Below are 24,207 nucleotides of genomic sequence, written 5' to 3'. Positions count from 1 at the left end.
TTTGAATTAATTATATAGAAGACAAATTTAACTAATAGGTTTGTTCAGCTAAAATTTCCCTAATTAAAATCAAGCATTTTAGTGAAAACTCCTATTTGTTTGATAAATGTATGTATATTCATGACACCACTAATAAAAAATCAAGGTATAGAACATTTCTGTTGCCTGGGACAACAATTATCTTATCCCTATACCCCATCTCCTGAGAATCACTTGATTTTTGTCTTTGTACTGTTGACTTCAGAATGTCACAATTGGAATCAAACAATATGCAATCTTTTGAGGCAGGCTTTTTAAAAATCATTTTGTACAATGCATGAGCAATTCAGCTATGGTGTATTTATTACTATTTTAAAATTATGATTGGGATGTTTTCTTTCATGGCAAAGTGAAACACATTTCATGTATTTGCCTGCTGAAGGACTTTATATGTTGCCTTTGTGATTATGAATTAAGCCACTGTAATATTTATTACCAGTTTTTCTGTGAACATGCTTTTATTTCTCTTAGATAAATACCTAGGAGTTCAATTGCAAGGTGGTATATAAAAGACATGTTTCGCCTCAGGAGAAATACTTAAAACATTTTCCAGAGTGGCTATTCCATTTCTGAATTCTCAATAGCAGTACATGTGTGCTCTAGTGGCTTTATATTTTTCTGCATATGGTGCTCTCAATTGTTTATTTGACAGTCCTGGGGCTTGAACTCAGGGCCTGAGAACTGTCCTTGGGCTTTCTCAAGACTAGAGTGCATGCTAGGTAAGCACTCTAATCCTAGGCCAAACTCCCCGCCAGATGTATTTTTTTCCTATATTCATTTCCATCTGTTTTTCATCTTTGGTGAGGTGTTCAGATCTTTCATCCATGTTGAGAATGGAGATTTATTTTGTTTACTGTTGAATTTTAAGAATATTTTATGTAATTATATAGGTACAAAATGTATTTTAAAAATATTTCCACATGTGTTTTGCAGGTATTGTTTTCCTGGTCTTAGCTTGCCTTTTAATTCGTAACAGTTTTTTTTTTTTGCTTGTCAATAAGTTTATTGTCTTTTTGAAAAAAATCTTCATAGAAAATCACTTGGTTTAACTTTCAGCAGCCCACTCCTGAGCTCTGAGGAAGCTTGCCTTCTTCTGAGCTACCCCATCTTTCTTCTGAGCAAGGGACATCTTGGGACGGTTCCACCTCTTCTTCTTCACTTCTCTCTTGGGCTTCTTCACATAGACTGGGTTCTCTCTTATAGCAGCATGAGCCTTCTTGTACATCTCCTCCATCATGTCTGGAGTTACATTGTTCTTTATGTACTGGGAGAACTGCTTCTTGTACGAATCTTCATCCTCTTCCATTAGGTAACACATATAATCTGCAACATTCTGATCCATGATGTGCTTCCGATGTACTTCTGCATTGAACTCCTTGCTCTCAGAATCATAGCCAGGGACAAGCCTCCATCCACAGCTCCCTTCAGGGCACCAAAGACTTTATTGCCAGGGGTAGTTCTGGCAAGGCCTGCATCCAAATAGCAGGTGAAGGCACCAGGTTTTCCAGCAATGCTCTCCACGTTGTATTCATCACAAGTCACCTCCACTTGGCCTTCGTAGATCCTGTCCATCCCAAACCTATTGAGAAGCCTGCGGGCCAGCAGCAGGCCAGTGCAATAAGTAGCCACATAATTGGTGAGGCCTACTTTCACACCGTACTTGGGTAGTTAGTGCACATATGCTGCACACACGATCATGTCTCCTATGCGTGCGTAAGCAATCTGACAAATAGTATCTCTGTTGGTTACACGACCTCTCATCCTGTATTTTGGTGTGTTGTACTTATTTTTGTCTTGGATCACCAAGCGTTTCCGAGCATAGTAGTCAGTTTTGCCCTCTCGACGTCTTCTAAATTTCACTTGGTATCTCTTAAAGTAGGCCTTATTCTTGACAACTTTAACAAACCCCATCCTGCAGATTAGAGATCCCCAGTTTTTTTTTTGGTAAAGTAAAATTGCTTAAAATTTGATGACAGGAGTTGTATTAGAAATTGAATCAGGGCCTGGATCTTGTTAGGCAAGTATTTGAACATGAGCCACATTCCACACTCTGAATTGCTCAATTTTAATTAATTTGACTTATCTTTTTTTTTCATGGATAATGGTTTTGGTGGCCTACCAAAAACTCATGGCCAGATCAAAAGTCACCTAAGGGTTGGTTGGGGTTGAGATGACAGGGGGAGGAAGGATGGAAGAAGTAATATTGATCGGATGCTTGATGTTTGTAAACTGATTTTCTGAATTGGAATGTCTCATTTCAGCTACTTAAAGTAAGAAAACAAATAAAATAAATTTAAAAGATTAAGTCACCTAGATTTCTTCCTAATTTATCTCCTGGAATCTTTATAGTTTTCTATTATACATTTAGGGCTGTGGTCCATTCTGAGTAACTTTCTGTAAAAAAGTTTATCATCTAAATTTATAAAAAATATTTTTTGTCTTTCTGTATCCAATGTTTCTACCATCATTTGTTAAAGATCAGCATGTGTGTGCTTTTGTTCGTATATGTTTGTGTGTGTGTGTGTGTGTGTGTGTGTGTGTGTGTGTGTGTCACATACCACACATATATACATGTGTTTCAGGTCTGCTTGGTCTATTAATCTGTTTGTTATTCTCGTGATAGCATATTGTCTCTCTTTCCTTTTTGGTGCCAATATTCAGGTTTCTTGATTTCTACCTATAGTATATATTATTGCTTTTCTTCAGCTTGCTTTACAGTTGTATTATTTTTGTCCTCTAATCTTTTAACATGAAATCTTGACTTACTGATATTAGTTCTTTTTAAAAATATTTTTACCTAATAATATAAATTTCCCCATAAGTACTGTTCTTGCTGCTTACACACATTTTGACATGTCATATATTTTTGTATTTGTTTAGTTCTAAATCCTTTAGATTTCTCTTAGGGTTTCTCCTGAAAACATGAGTTATTTAGAAGTTTAATGGTGAATTGCCATATACTTGGGATATTCCAACTACTTTCTATTATTGAATTCTTGTTTAATTCCATTACGATCTCAAAGCATATTTCATGTGATTTCTAATATTGTCTATTTGTTGCTTTAGTCTTATAGTTATGAATGTGGTTAGTCTTGGGGATTGTTCCATTTTAAATGTAAGAAGAATGTGTGTTTGACTGCTATTGTATACAGCATTCTGTGTCAATTACATCCAGCAGAACAACAGTCTTACTGATTTTATATCTACTGGTGTATTAATTAATGGTAGAGGTATGTATGTTGAAGTCTATGACTGTAACTCTAGATTGAATTATTTCTCCATGGAGTTCTAACATTTGTCATATGCATTTTGGCCTGGGGTTTATTTCTTGACTTACCAATGCTGTCTTGATAGGTAATTTACAATAAGTCTCAAAATCAGATAGTATTATTAACTGATTTTATCCTTTTTAAAAAAATAATTGACCTGTTATAGCCTGTTGTGATGGTTCTGTTTCTCATTTTGGAATCAAATTGCTGTTTGACCTCCTTGCCTACCACCAAAAAAACTCATGCTGGGATTTTAAAATTGGTTTCATTAATATATATATATGGAAAGATGTATGAATCTGTGGTCTTTCTTGTATAGAGGCTGTGTGCTATGTGGTTGGAGGCCTGGCTTGGTTGGTAGAGCGCTAGCCAATGCGTGAAAGCAGTAGCTACCGTGTGCAAGTCATGATCTCAGACCAAAAAAAAAATCCCACTCTGTGGTAATCTGTTGGGGCCTAGCCTCCATCTCTGAGGCCTGATTCTGGCTCAGCTGCAATTAAAGGGCTTTGTCCAGGCATTTGGTCTTTTGCATACCTCTCTTAAGGCTGTGTATGTGACTCGATTGAACCCCCCGCAGTTTCGCGGGTCTCGCAGCAGCTCAAGTCTCGCGCGCTTTCCTGCACCTGTCCTGCCCACTACCTGAAAGCCCACCCAGACCCTTAGTGGTAGCACAGGGGCCCTCTTCCTATTGGCTAGCTTCCCAGTGCCCACCTTCTCCTACCCTAACAGTATATAACTAATTGTCTGACGCAATAAATAAGGAGAGCATCAGAGAGCATCAGAGATCAGCAGAGATCAGCAGAGAGATCTGATGCGCTTTCATGGTTAACACTGCTTCTGACTCAGCGTGGTTTTTTCTTCCCCGGTGATTGGGGGAGGGCTGGGTCTTGGACACTTACCATCTCGCTCGGCTCCCGGGGGACTACAGGCTGGCCCTGTGTGTCCCTCCCCGTTCCTGTGTTGCTGCCCCAGAGAGGAGCAACAGCTGGTGCCCCGTGTGAGGAAACTGCCGCCCGTGTGAGGGCTCCACGTGCTCGAGAAACTCACCGCCGACGAGCTAATCGGACTGCGGGTAAGTGTACTCCCATCAAATATGGGAAAGAACCTTTCTAAGAATGACCCTTCCCTCGACTCTCTTAAGGTCTTCCTTAAAAGTCGAGGGTTAGAGATTTTAGTTACACAGACATGTAAAGTTTGGGATACTTTAGTTAAAATCGCCCTGTGGCTGCCAACTAGCAACTTGGTAGACTGGAATACTTGGGACAAAATTGAGCATCTAATCAGAAAAGCCCAGATTAATCAAGGGGAGATTCCTCCACGAGGCGTTTCTAGTTTTTCTCCTCAACTTTTCAACCTGAGAGCTGAGTCCCCTGGGGACACAGTTAACAAAGAGAGGCTAGATGCCTCCCTTACTCCCTGCGGAGATGCTAATCTCTCATTGTCTACTGAAAGGCCAAGTTCCCCTCAGGGAGATGAGAAGGAGCCACCCTTTACCCCTCCCCCATCAAACCCAGGCCATGAGGCCTCTGTAGTCTCACAGGAGGGCCTGGGCTGCTCAGGTAGTTTCCCAACCCCCACAGCGCCAGGGCTCCATCCACCCTCAGTAGTCTCACAGGAGGGTCTGGGCCTGCCAGGGCTCCATTCACCAGACAGGCATGGTGCTTCTGAGGCCCACAAGATATTGCAGCCTTTGAGTGGAAGTGTGTCAGAAAGGCCGGAGAGCGTGACCCCAACAGACAGTGTCACTAGTGAGGCACCATTTGAACCTGGCCCGGAGTCCTGCCAGCTATTCCTGGTTAATATTGACCCGGGTGGTAACCGCCCTGCAACCGGGTATCCCTGGGAGCCTGGCGACCTTAAGGAACTCAAAAAAGCCGTCTTAGAAGTTGGCCCTAATGCTCCTTGGACGGAAGCCATCCTCCAAGGCCTTGCTCATCAACCATATACTGCAGCCGATTGGATGGCTCTAGCCAAAGCAGTTCTTCCAGGCCCGCTTTTCATTAAGTGGTGTGCCCTGTATAAAGAAGAATGCCACCAACAGGCAGAGAGGAACCAACACGTGCAACCTGTAATCCCCATTACTTTGGGGATGCTTGCAGGGACCTGTGATCAGTACTCAACGGGGATCCAGCAGGCCGCCATCCCCCCTCCCTATCAGGATCAGATTAGAGCTTTGGGCCTAGCGGCCTGGAGAAAACTGGAGGAGGGTCCCTCTGAGTCTCTGATAGCAGGAATCAACCAAAGACCAGGAGAGGACCTGTCTACTTTTGTTGATAGAGTTGAGAAAAGCATAAAAAGGAAGTCTTTAAGCCCTTGGAATTCCCCAGTATTTGTGATTAAAAAGCCTAATGGCAAGTGGAGACTACTTCAAGATTTGAGAAAAATAAATGAGAGGATGGAACTTTTTGGGACCCCCCAAAGGGGGATGCCCTGGATACCTGCCATTCCTAATGACCAATATCTCATAGTCATAGACATCAAAGACTGTTTTTTCTCTATTCCTCTCCACCCGGAAGATACTGAGAAGTTTGCCTTCTCCCTTCCTTCATTAAATTATAAGGGCCCTGATTTACGTTTTGAATGGACAGTTCTACCTCAAGGTATGGCCAATAATCCTCCTATATGTCAGGACTATATGTCTAGAGTCTTATCCCCTCTTAACGAGGAGACAGGCTCACTTTTCTATGTATATATGGATGATATCATTATAGGAAGCCCGGACACTCAGCATTTAGATTGTCTTTTTAATAAATGTCTCCAACTGTTAAAAGTTAATGGCTTCCAGATTGCCCCAGAAAAAATCCAAAAGATACCCCCCTTTAAAATCCTGGGATCTGTCCTAACACTGGATGTTGTGTCTCCTTTAAAACCCCAATTAGCTATCCAAGATACTTACACCCTGCCCCAACTTCAAAAACTTCTTGGTGAAATTAATTGGATGAGACCATGGATCTCCATAACCACTGCAACCCTCACACCTCTTTTTGATCTCTTAAAGGGTCTTGATCTGACCTCCATAGTAACATTGTCAGCTGATCATAAAGAGGTTCTAAATAAAATTCAATTAGCTATCAATAAAGCAGCCTTAAAGAGGTATGATCCTGCTATGCCCCTAACACTCTATGTCCTATCAGGACAGACCCTCTTTACTGCCCTTTTAGGCCAGGAAAGGGAACCTCTTCACTGGATTCACCTGTCAGTCGGAGGAACACCTAGAGTTTACTCCATGACTGACCAGATGGCAGATTGCATTGTCAAAGGACGAGACTTATCCACTCGTCTTTTTGGGAGTGAACCCCATTTTCTTATTGTCCCTTTTAGGATTAATGATTTCTCTTGGCTACAAAGAAATAATGCTAGACTTGCAATAGCCATGGAAGGCTTTCCAGGTAAAGTGGATTGTCATTATGGTCTCCATAAATGGATGCGCACCTTTAGTCAGCTGGAGTGGCGACCTCCAAAACTTTTTCTAGGTGAAGCTGATCCCTCCTTCCCCACCGTATTCACGGATGGAGGCAAGAAGGGGGCTTCTGTTGTTATTTTCCCCCCAGGTAAAGGCAATTCTTCTCCTGCAGTGACCCTGTCTCATGAAATACAGGGCTCAGCGCAGTTTAAGGAACTTTATGCTGTGGTCTTAGCTCTATATGAGTTTACTGGTCCTCTTAACCTATTCTCAGATAGCCTGTATGTGGTCAATTTGTTAGCTAACCTCATGGAAGCTCATATTAAACTTGATAGTAACCCCATCACTCCTTTGATGATTCAAGCTAGAAATTTGCTCAAACAAAGGATTGCGCCTATGTTTATTCAACATCTGAGGGGACATCAAAGCCTTCCAAGTATTTTGACCAAAGGCAATGCCCTCGCTGACCAGTTAGCCTCTAATCCTGAATGTTACACTTTACAGGAGGCTATCTCTTTCCATAGGCTCACGCATGCCAACTGGAGGGGACTACACCACCGATTTCCCCAAGTTGCTATTAAAGACCTAAAAAAGATTATTAGAACCTGCAAATCATGTCACCCTTTCTTACAGGTTCCACCGCTCCAAATGGGTGGTGTCAACCCTCGAGGCCTTAGGCCTAATAATCTGTGGCAAACGGATGTTACACATTTTCCCTTTTTTGGAAAACTTAAATACATTTTTTTTAACAATAGACACCTTTTCCCATGCCTGTTGGGCTACAGCCCATTCCGGGGAGAGAGCTAAACATGCTATCAGTCATTTTCTTCAATGTTTTGCTACTCTCGGATTGCCAGACCAAATAAAAACCGATAACGGTCCATGTTTTGTAAGCAAGTCTCTTGATGACTTCTTTAAACAATGGCAAATTACCCATACTACTGGCATCCCTCATAATCCCAGAGGACAGGCAATAGTAGAAAGATATAACCATGTCCTTAAATCTCAATTAATAAAACAAAAAAGGGGGAATACACTCCCCCCCCCATGATCAGCTAAAGATGGCTTTGTTTACTCTCAATATTTTAAATTTTGCCAAAGGGGAACATCTCTCACCCTTCCAGAAACATTGGACAACTTCTATTCCCTATCGAACTGTCTATGTCCGGTGGAAGGACCCCCTTAATGGGGAGTGGAGGGGCCCTGACCCCCTCATTACAGCTGGAAGAGGATTTGGTTGTGTTTTCCCCACTGATGAAACAAAGCCAATTTGGGTCCCTACAAGGGATCTTAAATATTGTCCCCAAATATGGAGGGACCCCAATAATATTGATGAACACCCAGAAGGCTCTCTGCCTCCTGAGGATATCTCTCTCTCTCTTCTTTTTCAGAATAAATGATGGACCTTACAGTGCTGATCCTGTTTCTTCTTGGAGTCAAGATACCCATCATCAACATCCTCTGGACCGGACTGCACAGATGGCTACCCTATGTCCTTCCTTGGCCCTATACTCCTCTTCTTCTTACTCTTAACTTTTGGGCCCTGTGTTATCAATAAGGTTACAATTCATTCAAAGCAGGATAGAATCCATTCAGTTGATGAACGAATCCACTCAATTGATGAACGTACAGGTGCATTACCAGAGGCTTGCTACCAATGCCAATAACTCCTATGACCAAGGAGAGCCCAATGACGAGGAAGGATCCCTTGACTCCCCGTAGATGTCTCCCCGAGAGCCAATGACGGGTAAGATCTCTGGAGCGGGGACAACCTAAGACAGGCCCGGGGGTGATCTGTACTGTGGGACAGAAGGCCGCAGAGCGCTCAATGACGGGTAAGATCCCCTGAAGGGGACGACCTAAGACAGGGGTTTTGCGCGCTTGTCCCCCTTGTTCTAATAAACAAAAAAGGGGGAATTGTTGGGGCCTAGCCTCCATCTCTGAGGCCTGATTCTGGCTCAGCTGCAATTAAAGGGCTTTGTCCAGGCATTTGGTCTTTTGCATACCTCTCTTAAGGCTGTGTACGTGACTCGATTGAACCCCCCGCAGTTTCGCGGGTCTCACAGCAGCTCAAGTCTCGCGCGCTTTCCTGCACCTGTCCTGCCCACTACCTGAAAGCCCACCCAGACCCTTAGTGGTAGCACAGGGGCCCTCTTCCTATTGGCTAGCTTCCCAGTGCCCACCTTCTCCTACCCTAACAGTATATAACTAATTGTCTGACGCAATAAATAAGGAGAGCATCAGAGAGCATCAGAGATCAGCAGAGATCAGCAGAGAGATCTGATGCGCTTTCATGGTTAACACTGCTTCTGACTCAGCGTGGTTTTTTCTTCCCCGGTGATTGGGGGAGGGCTGGGTCTTGGACACTTACCATCTCGCTCGGCCCCCGGGGGACTACAGGCTGGCCCTGTGTGTCCCTTCCCGTTCCTGTGTTGCTGCCCCGGAGGGGAGCAACAGTAATCCTCTCTGTATCTTTCCAGTTTTGAGTATATGTACAGTCATATGTGAGTATGTGATGGAATTTTTAACAGAATTACTTTAAATCACTGGAACAGTTTTGTATTTTTCTTTTTACTGTCGAGGTGTTATACAGAGGTTATTACAGTTACTTAGGTAGGTAATGAATACATTTCTTTTTCAACGGTGTCACCTTCACCCCTTGTTTTCTCCTAGTTTTTCTCTCTCAGTCCCCTTTCCCATGAAACAGTTTGTTCTGTGACTGTTCATGTGCTAAGATTTGTTTGTTCATTCCATTGTTCTATGGAAATGTTTAGAAAATTGTTCAACTTCCAATCTAACACATAATATTTTCTTCTACATTCTAATATTTCTAACATTTCTGAGCCACATTTTATAATGTTCACCCTACATATGTTGCACTTGCCTTCTTTGATTTATATTTAATATGTATGTTTTCATAATTCTTACTTGTTTATGGTTAGTCTGTGCATTTACTGCACCAAGGAACCAGAGGCTTGCAAAGTGTTTGGACTTTGCTGCAGCAAGTGTAGTTTAGTCCCCAGGGTAACAGAGAGGCTTGCTATTGTAGTCAAGCAAGTGAAAATCTGCAGTCACTGGGGAAGCAGGATGTGAGAAACAGGAAGCAATCCTCTTGAGTGCAGGTGTCTTGTGGGAGATAAACAACCATCGCATTGATGTAACATGGAAGTGGGAAATTTTCAGGGCACAAATGAGTTATTTTGGATCTTCAGAGGAAGCTAGCTCCTCAGAAACAGATTGGGGATACTGATAGGTCATGTTGGAATGGGTTGAGGCCGGTAGACATTGGCACCAATAAGATCTTGATGTAGAAAACCTAAAGAGAGGGAGATTTTGTGTCAAGAAGAGAGCAAAGATAGGGTCTGGTGGCTCACACCTGTCATTCTGGCTAATTCAGGAGGTTGAGATCATCAAGGTTTGAAGCCATCCAGGGCAGGGAGATTTGTTAGGAGTCATTTCCAATGAGCCACCAAAAAAAAAGCCAGAAGTGGATCTGTGGCTCCAGTGGTAGAGCACTATCCTTGAGCTCAAAATCGCTGAGACAGTGCCCAGGCTCTGAGTTCAATTCGCAGAACGCTCTCCACCTCTCTGTCTCTGTCTCTGTCTCTGTCTCTCTGTCTGCCTGTCTCTCCCTCTCTCTGTCTCTGTCTCTGTCTCTGTCTCTCTCTCTCTCTCTGTCTCTCTCTCTCTCTCTCTCTCTCTCTCTCTCTCTCTCTCTCTCTCTCTCTCTCTCTCTCACACACACACACACACACACATACACACACCCACAGTAGAAATGTTATTACAAGAAGCTGCATAGTTGATGAATGTTCGCATATTCTGGGCCTGCAGCTGGGTCAGAGTTCCATGGATTCCCCGCATTCACATGTCCCTTACCCATTCTTTTGCCTTCTCCTGTGTATATGCTAAACCATCAGGAGAGTCCTTGCCTCCTGAAAGTCTATCTCATGACCTCCACTAGAAGCTTATCTCATTGATTTCCTGAAAGAGAAGGTGCTTCAAAGAAATATTTCCATTACTGCAGAACACATACTGATGGGTAAATGTGGAGGAAAAGTGGAATAAATTAATAATCGACACAGATCTTTTCTATGATAATCATTTAACACATTTATCTCCAACTGCTGCAGCTCACACGTTTGAGTCTGCTATGCTTTCATTTTCATTCCAATTATGTATTTCCTGATTTCCCTTATGACTTGATATTTGACACTTGGGCTAGGTAAAACTGTTTGGAACTATCTCCATGTCTGAATATTTTTCAGCTATCATTCTATAATTGATTTCCTGTTTGATCTTATAAGGGAGCACACTTTGTATAATATTAATTATTTTAAAATTGTTGAAGAGTGTTTTATGGCCTTCAATAGAGTTTATTATGGGGAGCACTGAAAAAGAAATGTGTATGCAGCAGTTACTGTAAAAGTGCTTTCTAAATGTCAGGTGGGTGAAGTCAATTGGCAATGTTTTCACATTTTCTGTATAATTTCCAGTCTTGTTCTGCCAATTAAGAAAAGATTTCAATGTTTCCTACTACAGTTGTGGATTTTCTCATTTAACTTTAGTTGTATTAGGCCATCCTCCCTTCTTTTTTTCATCCTTTTCTTCATTTCTTCCTTCCCTCCCTTTCTTACATGATTTTTGTAGAATTGGGAATTGAATATAGGACCTTGCACTTGGTAGGGAAATACCCTACCAGTGAGCTACATCCTCTGCCTTTATATTTTGAGACAAAGTCTAACTACTAGTCTAGCTTGGCTGCATATCCCCAGTGCTCCTGCTTCTACCTTTCATACCACCACTACACTCTACTTCATTTTTGATATTTTGATGTTGTTTTCCATTGACACATATTTAGGACTGATTTGATCTCTTTTGAGTTGGTCCCTTTAGCTTTAGGAAATGTCATACATTATTTCCAGTAATCTTCCTTTTTTCCTTCTTCTGAAGTCTACTCTGATAGCAGTATAGATTATCCAGATTACATTCCATTGTTACCTTCATAAAAATATAGTCAGTTAATACACTCAAGAAGTGAGCTGAGTTGTTTCTTACCTTCACTGAGGTACTACTCTTAAATTTCAGTTTTATTTCTTGGTGCACAGAGTGCAGGCTGTGTTACAGGGGAATCTTTGTCATTGTTCATGCTCTGCCTTTAGTATAAGCTCTCTGTGCACCTGAACACAAATATGCTAGTGAATTTTTTGGGGGTGGGGAGGGAGTGTTCAGGTTTGAATTTAGGGCCCCACCTTTGCTACCATTTGAACCATGCCTCCAATCTTTTTTTGGACTTTCATTATTGTTTGGCTAGAATTGCATGCTTTTGTCCAGGTAGCCTTCCTTGTAGTTGGGATTACAGATATATGTTACCTTGTTCAGCTCATTGATTAACTCATTTGGCTGACCTCAAACTGGGTTCCTCTGTTTCTCTAGTAGAAAATATTATAAGAATGATTACGCTGAATCATGTATTTGTTGATTTTTATAAAAATTTATTTTACTATTATTGACAGGAGAGTTTTATAATTTCCACTGATCATAGTAAATTTGCTTATTTTTGTTGATATTTATATGCCCTGTATTTTTGGAGTTCTATTGTTAGATTCATATACATTTTGGAACCTTATGTCTTCATGCTGGATATACGCTTAATATGTTGCATAAAATTTCTATTTCTTATAAGTTTTTCCCTCACCATTACAATTTTCTTTAGTAAGAGCCTTGGGTATTGTTTTCTGTCCTTTTGGTTTTAAGCTTCCTGAAGAATTAAATTTGAGCCAAGTCTCACACACAGCAAGCATATAATCGTGTTATGTTTCATTATGCATTCTTAAAATCTGTGTCTTTTACTTTGGTGTGCTCAAACTATTTATATTTAATGTATTTATACATGTGGAAAGTTTACCACTGTACATTCTATTCAGTTTTATTCCTTCTGGTTTCTTCATTCTTCCCTCATTTCTTGCTCTGTTTTGTGTTGCTTCAAATATCTGTTTAGTACAGTATTTTAATATAACCACAGAGTTTTTAGTTTACAACAGCTTTTTGAATAGCTACTCTGGGGAATTCTATAACTTTATCACAATTTAGTGAGTATCAGCAATTTTATCAAGTTTAAATGGAATGTAGAAATTTTCCCATATGCACAATTCCTTCACCTCTCCCGTGATGTCACACATCACCATATATATTCCCAGAAAACGTGAGGAGAAAATGTCATTATTTTAACTTTTAACAGCAAAACAAGTGTTAAGAATCTCTTGAGGAAAAAGTCTTATATTGATCTGAAAAACATTTTGTGTGTTTTTTTTCTCCTTCATTGTACATGTTTCAATTTTCTTTTCAGTATTGTTTCACTTAATATTATCTTTTCTAAGTCTTTCCATTTCCTAACAAATGGGGCGATGTCATTCTTTCTGACAGCAGCATAGAATTCCATTGTGTATAAATACCACATCTTGTTGATCCACTCATCAACTGAGGGACATCTAGGTTGGTTCCATATCGTTGCTATGGTAAATAGTGCTGCAATGAACATTGTTGTGCTAGTGGCTTTAGTATGTCCTTGTTTCTGGATGATTGGGTAAATGTCAAGTAGTGGAATTGCTGGGTCATAGGGGAGCACTATGTTTAGTCTTTTGAGGAACTGCCATACTGCTTTCCATAGTGGTTGAATGAGTTTGCACTCCCACCAACAGTGTAGTAGTGATCCCTCCTGGCCACATCCCCTTCAGCATCTGTTGTTATTAGTTTTCCTGATCCTGGCGTGAGTGGAATCTAACTGGAGTGAGGTGGAATCTTAGAGTTGTTTTGATTTGCATTTCCTTTATGACCAGAGATGTTGAGCATTTCTTCATGTGTCTATAGGCCATTTTTGTTTCTTCTTCAGAGAAGATTCCCTTTAAGTCTTTGGCCCATCTTTTAATGGGATGGTTGTTTCTTTGGAGATTAGTTTTGGATTGCTTCAATTTTTTGAGCTGTTGATATATTTTAGATATGAGGCCTTTGTCTGTTGTATGGTTGGTGAAGATCTTCTCCCACTCTGTATGCTTCCTAATTAGGTTACTAGCTATGACCTTTGCCATACAAAAGCTCTGCAGTTTAATGCAGTCCCACTTATCCAGCCTTTCTCTGATTTGTTGTGATTCATGGTCCTTATTAAGAAAGTTTCGACCTGTACCAAGGAGGTCTATTGTATCATATTTTGATTTATTTTATTAAATGACAAGCTTTTAGCCCTTAATTCTTTTTGTTGTTGTTGTATCTTCTTTTTCTTTTTTTCATATATTATTGTTGTAATTAATAGAAGAGTTACATTATATTCACCAGATAGAAAGAGTGTATTACTTCACATACATTGATTCCCTTTCTCATGTTTTGGTCCCCATTTCCCTCCCCTAACCCCCACCTGTCATCTTGTTTTCCCCCCTTCCCTATCCAATTTCAAATAATCAAATATGTATATACATATAATATAACAGATAACAAGGTGAAATACTGTAACAATATGAGATAACCAAGGGACAGCAAAAGAGATGAGAGATAAGATAGTACATTAAGGACAACAATCACTCATTATATGGCTTTTGCTTCTATATCCTGGAGGTCCTTTCATTTATCGTCATACTATATGGCCTTATGCATCTAGGTTTTGTTCTGTTGTAAATCACTGCTAGTAGAGCCCAAGGTTTCTACTGATTATAACAAATGAGAGAAACCCTTGAGCCTATGATCCTTTGAATCTTAGCCCTTAATTCTTTAAGCTTATTTATCTAAGTCTACAATCTTGTCTCCCCTCCATTGACAGGTTACCACACTAATTAGTATTCTGTCACCTAGTTTCTGATTATTTTTTCAATTTTTTCTCCTTTTAAGAGTAAATATTTTTCTTTTTAACAAATTGCAATCGAGATCCTAGGCTCTTCCTCTGTTATCTTTATCCTGGTATGAAGACCAATGAATGTAGTTATTTTACTTTGTAATGTTCATATTTCCATTCAATTCTTCTTTCTCTTCTATTTCTTATGACTTCCTGTTTTTGTTTCCTGAGTGTTAGTAATTGCCTGGTGAAATATTTTTTGTAGTGGTTGCTTTAAATTCCTTGTCAGACAATTTTAACATTTTTTAAGAATAATTTCTCATTAGCATCTTTTGATTTCCCATTATCTGAACTGATGTTTCTGTAGCTCTTTGAATACTGTGTAAATTCAAATTTTATCCTGGCAATGTTGACTATTATGTTATGAGGCTTTGACATTCAGTAATCCTATGGAGAATGCTTTGTTTGCTATAAAGCAGGTAATTAATTAATTTAGATTTAAGCTGAACTTACCACTCTATTTTCCATGGAATGTTCCACAGTTGATTCTGTTTTCAAGGCCATCTTGGTGGCATTTGGAGCTGTCCTCTGTGCATGCGTGTGTGTGTGCGTGTGTGTGTGCCACCCATGCTTAGGCAGAGGCCAAGATTTTCATATTTTGTTTGAATATGAGGTGTTTCAATAAATTAGAGCTACAAAGCTTCCTTTAGTGTTTTAGAAAAAAATCACCCTCGTGCCAAATTCAGTATTTCAGGTTGTATTTTCATAATGTTTGAGGTGCCATTGGGAAACTGCTTCTACTCCTGGTCTAGTGTTTTGGTAAAACTGAGCTCCATATGTCTATGACATTGACTGTGAAAATGGGAGCGGTGAAGTCACCATGATTCAAATCTCTGATTAACCATGGTTCTGTGCTAACGTGCTTTTACTTTGAATTCTATTCTGCTTCCCTAAATTTACTGGCATTATTTACTTTTCAGATTCTTGAAAAATCTGACCGGTCTGTAGTTGCATCTAATGAGAGAAAACGGTAGACTCAACTAGTCAAGACTAGATGCATCTACCATATCTGAAATGAATTCCTCTACTGAGTATTTTGCTGCAGAAATTCCATAGTGTTTTATGTTTAGAGATTCTTGTATTCTCAGATGTTTACTTTCTTCTCTCATATCTCACCTATTGCAAACTACTTTCAAACCAGAAAAATGCTTTTCTTGTGCAACCAAGGCATGAAAAAGGGATTTGCTGTGATTTAAAAATAGTTTTATTTAATTTTTTTTATGGAGGCCGGGAGTTTGGCCTAGTTGTAGAGTGCTTGCCTAGCATACACAAAGATGCGGGTTCAATTCCTTGGTACCACATACATAGAAAAAGTGGTTCTGTGGCTCAAGTGGTAGAGCTCTAGCCTTGAAAAAGACCAAGGACAGTGTTGAGACCCTGAGCTCAAGCCCACGACTGGCAAAAAAATAGTTTTATTTTATGATTGAATTTTTGTCTTGTCTATTTTATTAATATTTGAGCATTTTCTGTTTCTCCATGGTTCATTAAACACTCTCTCTCCTATCTCCATATGATAATTTCTTTATCATGTGATCATTTACGGTGATAAACATATTAATGGTGCCCTTGTTTCTCTCTGCATAAAATTGTACTTTATTTATACTTAGGGATACATAGTTTTATAAATTTTATCATTTCCTCCCAAAAGACTGTCTCTTAATTTTCATCTTGTTATTCAGCATGAAGACTAATGCTGACTCTTCCAAATTTGGGGTGAATTAGTAGTATGTATCCTAATAACAAAGCCTAAATTTTTTCTGTTAAAAAGTATTGTAATAGTATGTTTAATTTTTTTGTTTTTGCAGTTGTAGAGCTTGAACTCAGGGCCAGGACACTGTTCCTGAGTTCTTCAGCTCATGGCTAGTGCTCTACCCCTTAAGCAACAGTGCCACTTCTGGTTTTTTGTTGGTTAATTGGAGATTAGAGTCTCAAGGGCTTTCATGCCCAGGTTGGCTTTGAACCATGATCCTCAGATTTCAATTTCCTGAGTAGCTAGGAATACAGGTGTGAGCCTTCGGTGCCCAGCAGTATGTTTAATTGTTTAATTTCCCTTTTTACATGCTATTTGCACATGCGCATGCACACACACACACACACACACACACACACACACACATACACTCACTGGGGCTTGAATTCAGGGCCTCAACCTCTTCCTGAGCTTTTTCCCCCAAAGTTAGTGTCGTGCCATTTGAGCCACACCTCCACTTACAGCTTTTCACTAGGTCTCACAGAAATGTTTGCCTGGCTGGTTTCAAACCTCAGTTCTCAGAGCTCAGCTTCCTGAGAAGCCCATATTACAAGTGTGTCTGACCAAAACAAAATAAAACAAAACAGGCAAAAACTAATCATGCACTCCTAAGATTCTGGAGTAATGCACTGAAATTAGCTAGTGACATGTAGGGTAGTATCTATTTATTTATCTTTTTTTACTGGGTAGTACCACCTTGACAGCATTTGCAAACCGATTCCTTGTGTTTAAGATTCATCAGCCTGAGGAGTCAGGTGGAATAAAACAAGAATTTATATATATTCTTTCCTATGGTGCCTATTTATCCAAAATTCCACTATTAACCAATTTCACTTCTAATAGTTTAATTGTTTTGTAGTCAGAGCTGAGTTCATTCTGTAACCCTTTCAGTAATGCCAAAGAATTTCCTCTGTGTGTGTGTGTGTGTGTGTGTGTGTGTGTGTGTGTGTGTGTATGTGTGTCTGTGTATTTTCTGGTTTTTCTAATTTTCTTTTTTTTGCCAGTCCTGGGCTTGAATTCAGGGCCTGAGCACTGTCCTTGGACTTTCTCAAGGCTAGAGCTCTGCCACTAGAGCCTCAGCACCACTTCTGGCTTTTTATCTATGTATGTGGTACCGAGGAATCGAACCTGGGTCTTCGTGCATGCTAGGCAAGCACTTTAACCATTAGGCCAAACTCCAAGCCCTGGTTTTTCTAATTTTCTGAGTAATCAAGTTACCTGAGACGCTGCCTTAAAATTATCTTTTTCTTGTTCATATGTTTAAAGACAATAAATTAAGTGAGCCAAAAAATAGAATGGAAGAAAGAAAGCCTCTTCAACAAGTGGTGCTGGCAGAACTGCTCAAGCACCTGCAGAAAACTAAAGTTGGATCCATCCTTCCTTATCACCCTGCACCAGGATTAACTCCAAATGCATCAAAGACCTCGAGGTAAAAGCAGATGCACTGAAAACTTTACAAGAAGGAATAGAAGATACACTACGTCTCCTTGGCACAGGTCAAAAATTTCTTAATAAACACCCATAAACACAACAAATTAAAGAAAGTTCAGACAAATGGGACTGCATTAAACTTCAGATCTTCTGAATGGCAAAGGACATAGCTAGCAAGTTAAACAGAAAGCACACAGAGTGGTAGAAGATCTTCAATAACCATACAACTGACAAAGGCCTCATACCTAAAATATATCAACAGTTCAAAAAATTGAATCACTCCCAAACTAATCTCCAAAGAAACAACCATCCCATTAAAAGATGGGCCAAAGACTTGAAGTGAATCTTCTCTAAAGAAGAAACAAGAATGGCCTATAGACACATGAAGAAATGCTTGACATCTCTGGTCATAAAAGAAATGCAACTCAAAACAACTCTGAGATTCCACCTCACTCCAGTTAGAATGGCCATGATCATGAAATCTAGTAACAACAGATGCTTGTGGGGATGTGGCCAGGAGGGATCACTATTACACTGTTGGTGGGAGTATAAACTCATTCAACCACTCTGGAAAGCAATATGTCAGTTCCTCAAAAGAATAAACATAGAGCTCTTTCTATGACCCAGCAATCCTACTACTTGGCATTTACCCAATGGTCCAGAAACTAGGATACACTAAAGCCACTAGCACAATAATGTTCATTGCAGTACTATTTGCTATAGCAAAGACATGGAACCAACCAAGATGCCCCTCCGTTGATGAGTGGATCAAGAAGGTGTGGTATTTATACACAATGGAATTTTATGCTGTCATCAGAAAGAAAGACATTGACTATTTGTAAAGAAATTGAAAGACTTGGAAAAAATCATATTAAGGGAAGTGAGCCAGACCCAAAGGAACATAAGCACAATGATTTCCCTCATTTGTAATATTATTACAAACCTAGGACTCTCCTAGCAAAGGACTACAATAATTCAAAACCTAGATACATGAGGCCATATAGGATGAGGAAAAATGAAAGGTTCCCCATGATATGGAAACAGGAGCTTTATATTATTTGATTGCTTTTCTTAATGTACTATATTATTTCGTCTTTTTTGACCACTGGGTAATCTCATATTGTTACAGTATCTGACTTTGTTACCTGGTATATACATATATATATATATATATATTTGTTTATTTGAAATAGGAAAGGGAAGGGGGGAGAAACAAGATGATTGGAAGGGGGTGGGGGAGGGAAATGGGGACAAAAACATGAGAGGGGGTATCAATGTGTGAGAAGTGATGTACCCTCTGTCTGGCAAATATAACTGTGACCCCTCTATCCATTATTTTTAAAAATACAGTAAATTGCTCAGGCTCTAAATTTGGAGTTGTGTCATTCTGTCATTCTTAAAAAGGATTGTGTGTGTTTGTGTGTGTGTGTGTGTGTATGTGTGTGTGCCTGCATCATGTACTTTTACTTATACATCCTCCATAGTTGGGATGACAGTTCTGCACTATCACACCCAGCCTTATTGGCTCAGATAAAGTGCAGCTTTCTTTCTGTGTTCATCTTTAACTGCTGTCCTCTTGATTCCTACCTTATTAGTTATCAATGTACTAATGTCAAAATCGTATACATTTAAGTCAGGTTAAGCATGTCCATCTGCTTAATCATTGCTCCTTTCTCCTAAAGTCATGCTAAGCTGTCTAAAGTTCAAGTTCCTGGGCATAAGTGATTTTCCTGTCTTAGCCTCCTGAGAAGATGGGACTATATGTATATTACATACCAGTCAGGACTTTTAGATTTTTTTGCCAGTCCTGGGCTTCGGCTCAGGGCCTGAGCACTGTCCTTGGACTTTCTCAAGGCTAGAGCTCTACCACTTAAGCTTCAGCACCACTTCCGGCTTTTTTCTATGTATGTGGTACCAAGGAATCGAACCCGGGTCTTCATGCATGCTAGGCAAGCACTTTAACCACTAGGCCAAACTCCAGGCCCCGAGACTTTTAGATTTTACAAATAAATTAGACCAGTAACACTTACCTTTCTGTGCCCCTCTGACTTTATTTTACACAGTGATTTCCAGGTCTAGCCACATTGTCCCAGATTACACAGTTGCATTTATTTTTATTGTCAAAAGGTATTATTGAAGGGACAGTCTTGATTTTGTTTTTGAAATGCCATTGCTTATATTGTATACCGATTGTTTTTAATTTTTTATTGTTATTTTAAAGGTGATATACAGAGGGACTACAGTTACATAATTTAGGTAATGAGGACATTCTTTTGCGGCAATGGCACTCATTCCCTCACAGTTTTCCCTCCCATCCCACTGACAAGTTATCTAGTTGATTTTCCAGCTAGTGTCTACTGAGTACCATGGCTGCATTTCTGCATCTTTTGTGATGGGACATTCTTAATTCTTGTTTTGGCTTCTTGGGGCTGTTGAAATATAAAACATTAGTTTACTTCATTGATGTTTATAATCATCGTTACTTTTTTTTTTTGCCAGTCCTGGGCCTTAAACTCAGGGCCTGCGCACTGTCCTTGGGCTTTCTCAACGCTAGAGCTCTACCATTTGAACCACAGCACACATTTCGGGCTTTTTCTATGTATGTGATACTGAGGAATCGAACTCGGGTCTTCGTGCATACTAGGCAAACCCTCTACCAGGAGGCCAAACTCCAGACACAATCAATGTTATTTTTATATTTAGGATTTCAAGTCTTTACCAAACGTAAGAAGTTTATCATTTTTTCCTCACTTTTCAGAATATCAACTATTTCTAAATGAGAATAGGTCAGGAGAGTGGGTTCTATTCCATTTGGATGAAGGGTTAAAAAAGGCCTGCTTTTTCCTATATCATGTTACAATTTCTGTTAGTGCTCAGGCTAGTTGGTACAGCCTCTTAGATGAAAGCAAACATGTTCAGAATGTGGCTGGAAGCTTCCAGTTCAAGGATTCTCAAGCCTGCCTTAGTTGTGTATCTATAAACATGGAACTGGCTCCAAGACATTACAGGCCCTAAACAGTCTTTCTATCCTGACCCTAGGTCCTTTCTGACTATGTTCTACCAAGTGTTCTAGACTTGGGTTGGCATCTGGTGCTAAGTTAATCCTTTCCAATTTTGTAAGAGAAAGTATTCATTTGCTACAGAATATGAAATATGCTAGAAATTCTTGTCAAACATTTTGGGTGTTAATGTAGGTTTTTTTTACCCTTTGACAGAAAATGTCATGGATATTTTGAGAAAGAAAAGGGAAAGGGAACTTATCTGAATTCTGTCATAATGCCATCTTCCAAGAATGACAATATGCTTTCTTCTTCACTTCCTCCCCTGTTATTTTTATCTGAAAATCATTTCTGCGACATGTCTGCTGGGTTCATACTTTTTGGTTGCCTATTTTTGTGATGAAGTTTTCACCTTTTTGATAGCATTGCCTATTATCATCATCGGTACTGTTTTTATGCCTACTGACTTACATTCGTCCCTTATGACAGAAATCTCTCTCCTTTTTCATGATTCCTTTTGCTATATGAACACATGAGTTGGGAAATGAAGCCATGTGTAAGTTTGAATTTTGATACTTATATCAAAGACAAGATTGGTAGATAGAAAAAATACCACCTCCATCTCTGTAACTTCAGGTTTACTTCAGAGTTCTAAATTTCTAGATGTATGGTTCATGTTCTTTCGATTCTAATTTTCCTTCATTTGATATGAGGGAACTCCATGATTCATGAGTGCCTATCATAAGACTCTGTCATGTTTCAGAATTGTGTCTTAGGAGACCTTAGTTGTCACAGCAACAGATAGTCATCCAAAGTAGGTATTTTGATGATTATTTGCCAAAGCTCAAGCAACCTAGTTTAATTATGGGAAACAAAATTTTATAAGAATCTGAAAGAATATTATCAGAAAACATGACCACACCGTCTGTTTTTTAGCCTAATAAATGTCTTCTTTTCTGTGTGTTAAAAAAGAATATTGTCAGAAAATCTACCAGCAATATATGTGTGTGTGTTTCTCTATCTCCTTTTCCCTCTTTCTCCCTCCCTCCCTCTCTCTGCACACACAGACACACACACACACACACACACACACACACACACCAATCGAAGACCTGAAGAAACAACTAGAGTAAGAGTTATTTTGTAGAGTTGCTAAGTCTTTTGTAGTCTGTCATCTACTCATTTGTATCGCTTTTGTACATATGGCTAAGATCATATATACCAGTGACATAAGTACAAAGTTCCCAACTCTAGTTCAGTTCAATTCAAACAAGTGAGACTAAAGTCTCCAAAATATCCAAACCTTCCTTCCGAGGAAAACACTCATTGACTTCTCCCTTATGTCTGAAATTAAGATGGTATTTCTCAGAAAAGAGAGTATATTAGCTGGAAATAAAAAAAGGGGGCCTGCCACAATTCATTGGACATGATTGGCCTCATTCTCCCCCAACCCCCATTTTAGTACTGGTACTGGGACTTGAACTCGGGGCCTTAATCTCTATTTTGGCTTTTTCTATTAAGGCTAGTACTCTATCACTTGAGCCCTATTTCTATTTCAGTTTTTTTAGTTGTTAATTGCAGGTGAGAATCTCAACCCAAATTTTTCTGTCCCAGCTGGCTTCAAACTTCAGATCTCAGCTTCCTGAGAAGCTGGGATTACTAGTGCTTATCAGGATTTATTCCTTTTTAGAGGAAGTTCTGTATATCTGGGATTCCTAGTGCTCATTGACCAGTGGTAGACTATTAAATATTGATTTTAGCTTCAATCTTTTTCTCTATATGTCTGTTTCCAAATCTATAAGATGTGAACAGACTGATATACTGACTACTGGGAAATTTAAAAAGATCGTGCATATAAAAGTAGCTAGAATAGCACCAGGTATATAGCATACACACAGTTTTGAAATCTGTTATTTTCTTGCAATGGACGATAATTCATCATTTTTCCCCTTAGGAATATTTTTTCTTTTGGCTCCCTTTCTATATAATTTTTCTTTTTTCATATATTTTATTGTAATTAATAAAAGGGTTACATTATATTCACCAGACAGAAGGTGCATTTCTTCACATACATTGATACCCTTTCTCGTGTCTTGGACCCCATTTCCCTCCCCTACCCCCAGCCCTCATCTTGATTTACACCCTTCCCTATCCAATTTCAAATAACCAAATACACATATTTCCAATATATCAGATAACAAGGTGAAATACTGTAACAATATGAGATAACCAAGGGACAGCAAAAGAGATGAGAGATAACATAGTACATTAAGGACACCAATTACTCATATGGCTTTTGTTTCTATATCCTAGAGGTCCTTTCATTTATTGTCATACTGTATGGCCTTTTGTATCAAGGTTTTGCTTTTATTATACTGAGAAATATTCCATGGATTCCTAGTTTCTCCATTGCTTTTAGTGTAAAGGGGTGTTGGATCTTGTCAAATGCCCTTTCTGCATCTATTGAGACAATCATGTGATTTTTGTCCTTGCTCCTGTTGATGTGTTGAATTGTATTAATTGATTTGCGTATGTTGAACCAGCTTTGCATCCCTGTGATGAATCCTATTTGATCATATTGTATAATTTTTTGATGAGTTGCTGAAGATGGTTGGCCAGTATTTTGTTGAGAAGTTTTGCATCAATATTCATCAAAGAAATGGATCTATAGTTCTCTTTCTTTGATGAATCTCTGTCTAGTTTTGGGATGAGGGTTATAGTGGCTTTGTAGAATGAGTTTGGCAAAGAGCCTTCATTTTCAATTTCGTGAAGAGCTTGAGGAGTAGTGGTATGAGCTCTGCTTTGAAGACCTTATAAAATTCAGCCCCGGGCTTTTCTTGGGTGCGAGGTCTCTTATTGCCCTTTCTATTTCACTGCTTGAAATATGTCTGTTTAGTTGGATTAGGTCTTCTTGGGTCAGTACGGGTATGTTAATATAGACTAGAAATTCATCCATTACTTCCAGATTCTTCTATACAATTTTTTTCTTATTCTAGTATACCACCTTAGCCAAGCCTCTGTCTCTAGTTTGCAGAATTCTGCTCCTTTGAAATTGCTACTGCATTTGTCCACTTTCAATGTGCTAGAAATCTTCCTCTTCACATTAGTTCGTTATCCTTAAGTAGGGAAGTTTGCCTCTTTCATTTGAAAGCCCTCTTTATTCCTTTAGCTCTAAAGTCTTAGTCAACAGACTTAAAAACACTATGGGATCATAGGTGTTTTTAGATTATTGTAATGCTTTTTAAGGCCCTCATTCCTTCATGATAATTCTATATCATTCCTTTTAGTCCAAATATCAAGCCAGTGAAGAAGCAAAGTTAGGAGAGTCCATTTTTCTTTACTCACTTCTATTGACTCTTAGTTTATTGATTCTTTGTACTTCCTCAATCTCAGAACAATCAAGAATTAGCTTACTGTGGGTCGCTGCAGTTGTC

General features: G+C 39.4%; 1 long non-coding RNA gene and 1 pseudogene across 1 annotated transcript in view; one reads left to right on the top strand and one right to left on the bottom strand.

The window, feature by feature from the left end:
• The window catches only part of LOC150039488 (uncharacterized), a 46,099-nt gene that overhangs the window by 10,371 nt on the left and 11,521 nt on the right, over positions 1–24,207 (top strand). The gene's annotated exons all lie outside the window — the stretch shown is intronic.
• Positions 1,070–1,962, bottom strand: LOC150039489 (large ribosomal subunit protein uL18 pseudogene; annotated as a pseudogene).

This window comes from Megascapheus bottae, unplaced genomic scaffold (assembly GCF_031878675.1).
Source record: "Megascapheus bottae isolate mThoBot1 unplaced genomic scaffold, mThoBot2.hap1 HAP1_SCAFFOLD_139, whole genome shotgun sequence".
In the NCBI taxonomy this organism is placed as follows: Eukaryota; Metazoa; Chordata; class Mammalia; order Rodentia; family Geomyidae; genus Megascapheus; species Megascapheus bottae.
Note: the sequence above shows the minus strand (reverse complement) of the source record. Positions and strands in the feature narration are given on the sequence as shown.